This window comes from Tupaia chinensis, unplaced genomic scaffold (genome assembly GCF_000334495.1).
Source record: "Tupaia chinensis unplaced genomic scaffold, TupChi_1.0 Scaffold000097_1, whole genome shotgun sequence".
In the NCBI taxonomy this organism is placed as follows: Eukaryota; Metazoa; Chordata; class Mammalia; order Scandentia; family Tupaiidae; genus Tupaia; species Tupaia belangeri.
This window is the reverse complement of record NW_006159559.1, coordinates 2722071-2725416: the sequence shown is the minus strand read 5'-3', so window position 1 is coordinate 2725416 and position 3346 is coordinate 2722071.

The following is a 3346-nucleotide window of genomic DNA, read 5'->3' as shown; positions in this document are numbered from 1 at the left end:
ATTTATGTTTGATAGTTTGATATTCTTTGTGAGCATGGAGTTTGTTACAATGACAGTATTTTTAAAGTTTCAGGTTTCTGCAAGTTTTAAAAATAATGTGCATGTCTGTGTACATAATGGACCAGGCAAGTATTAATATTTATTTTTTAAAAAGAATTATTTTATTTACCAAGTATTAATACTTATTTTTAAAAAGAATTATTTTATTTATCTTTATTTATTATTATTATTTTCCAGTTTGATCAGATACAGAGAGAGGGGTGCAGTGAGAAAGCAAGCCACCAGGTCTGGGACTTGAACCTCAATCGGCCATGTGGGCGTCCAGCGCCTTTAACCAGCACATCACCCGCTGGCCCCAGTATTACAGTTTTTGTGCTTGAGGTGTAAGAAATATTAAAATTATCTAAAAGAAATTAGCATATATACAGGGAAAATTTTTGGTGGGGGGAGATCTTTTATACAGGGAGTATCAACTCACTGGAGAAATAGAAAGCAAGAAATCATCCCCTGGGGAGATGGCCATGCCATAATCCCTTCTCCTGCATTCTCCTCTCAGGATTTTGGGCACACAGGCACATGCTCCTGTTGTGTTTTAAGCCACTTGGGTAGGGACTCGAACCGTGATCGATTACATGGGAGTCCAGCAATGTAACCATTACACCATCTGCTTGTCCCACAGAGAATGTTTTAAGTTAAAGAAAAATAAGAGAGAACTTAAGTGTTTGAATTTCTCATGTGTCCACTTCTCAGCATCTATGAAGACAGATGTATAATAATAATAATTCCAATATACATCCAGAGGACATCAGACTTCTGTGAACAAAGTCAATCATACCTTAATGAGTTTGGATTCTACTTTTTTATACAATCTCCATTATGTCTTTCTTTTGTTTCCTTGATTTTTGTGTCTCTTACAAAACAAAAAGCAAAAATAATACCTCATCTAGAACAGACCTTTTCCCTGTGTAATCTATTTATATGGTGCCAAATATTAGGCCATGTAAAATAATGCTATTGATAATGGGATAAAGGGGCGATGGTGATGAAAATAGCTGTATTTACAAATGTGCACTCAAAAGAAGTGTGTTTCTCCAGGGCCCAGTTCCCACAAAGTACATCACCACTAGAAAATGTATATTTGGACAGACCAATGCAAATTTAATGGATTTGCCTGTTTAGAGTTTATCTATAAATCTGTCATTAACCCAACGTAATTTTGGCCCTTAGAATAGCAATCTCTTAGAGTAATTAATATGTTGGTTCCAATACCCCACTAGAATCATAATTTTATCAATTTTCTTGCCACTCTGCTTATTGATAAATATGTTCCAGAGTAAAGTTCGCATTGGTTATGAAATCTTACACTCTCTCCCATTCACCGGTTCTCATTTTCAGCTGTAGCTTAATTTCAGCTTCAGTTTTTAAGTATCTTTTTGATTAACTGCAAAGTTTGATGTAGTCCAGCAACACAATTAAATTGGTATACATTGTCATTTGAGTTTTTTCTTACCGGCTGAGAGGTTGCTAGGATACTCTCTTAAAGATTCAATTCTCTTGATTAACTGCAAAAAACAGATTGCCCAAGTAACATTTTTATTAATTCATAAAAAATACAGGTCAGGATTGCATTTCAATTTATAGCAAGATGAGTGCTATATATTTCTGGATGCTTTTAGCATTACAGAAATGTGTTTAGGTATGCAAGAATGTGTTCTGAATAACAATTTAGTGGATGATAAGAATTAGTTGTTTTTACCGTAGGATTCGCTTGCTCAATGTATATGGATTTGAAGCTGAAAGAATTCTGAGTTTTAAATCACCTGTGGGAAATAAATCTCCATTGTGTCCGGCTCTGCCGAAATTCTGTTGTGGTTATTATGATTATTATGCACATCTCCATTGTGTCCAGCTCTGCAGAAATTCTGTTGTGGTTATTATGATTATTATGTACTGGCGTATTCAATTACAGAATTTCTCATAATCGCATCCATTGTGCCTGATTGATTTAATACAATCAGGAAGCTTATAGAGAAGAACAACGTTTTATCTATAATAGTTTGTGATAAGAACAGTTGTTGCAGAGGTTAAGGGTTTAACTGGGTGGCATTTCTTTTAGCAACTGTTTTATGTCTAGTAAGTAAGAAAGTACCAGTGCTTGAATCTACTCACTGCCCACCATGCGGCTGTCCATTTACTCATTTATTTAATGACCATTTATGGAGCTCCTAATATATATAATGCAATTTCCTAGAACTCATAAGAGGATTTTTAGATGGCATTAAGACATAAAATTTTCATTTTGGAACAGTCACTTCTATTCTAATGTAGAAGATGGATTGAACCGTTCAGGAAATGCAGATAAGAAATAATGAAAAGAGTCAGTGAGATTATACTATCAAGATGAATTGTAGAGTTGTTTATGAGAGAGAATTGATAGTGCTTGGTAATCAACTGGACGTGGGAGAGAGGGAGAGGGAAGAGGCTCCCAGTAACTGGATGACACTGACACTGACTGAAATGAGGACTAAGAACAGTCTGGGGAGGCAGGAGATGATGAATAGCTCCGTTTTAAACATGGAGTATGTGTGGGATCCTATGTTGATGCTTCCAACAAGATGGAAGAATCCACACCAGAGATACAGTGGGACTCTGGAATTTGCAGCCGTGAGTTCGCACAAGTTAACTCAGTGTGTAAAAGCTTGAGTATAAACAAGTCAATAATAATAATAAAAATCACGTCAAACAACTTTCCTTTCAAAAATGATTTCCTAAAGATCATTTCTCTTTTTATTCTGAGTTTTATAAATACCTGACCTGTACAACTAGGGAAGTTGCTGAGCCTTTCTCCATTGTTTTCCCTTCTCTAAATTCTTCAAGGTAGAAATGGTATCTTTCTTTTTAAATAGAGTTTATTGATTTTTTTTCTCTTTAAATTTATTTATTTTTTACATTAATTCACTATACATCATTACAGCATACAAATGAGTTTTCCATCCAAAATACACTGTGTATTGGCTCAATCAAGCACATCAACATACATGTTATCAGCAAATAATTTTCCAATTCTTATGTCTTGTATACTTTGTTTTTTGTTTTGCCATCCTTGATTCCCTATCCCTCACCCTCCGCCATGTCCCACCCTCCTCCCACATTGTCTCTGGTATCATGGTTGCTTTCTATGCCTTCCTCCCCCCATTTAATTGATTTGTTAATTAACTTAATTAGTCTACAATAGCTAGCACAGCTGATGTATACCTATACATGAACCCAAGTCTGACTTTATGCATAAACCTCAGTGAGTAGAATGAACATATTATAACATATTATAAAGTAGTACCCAGCTGGG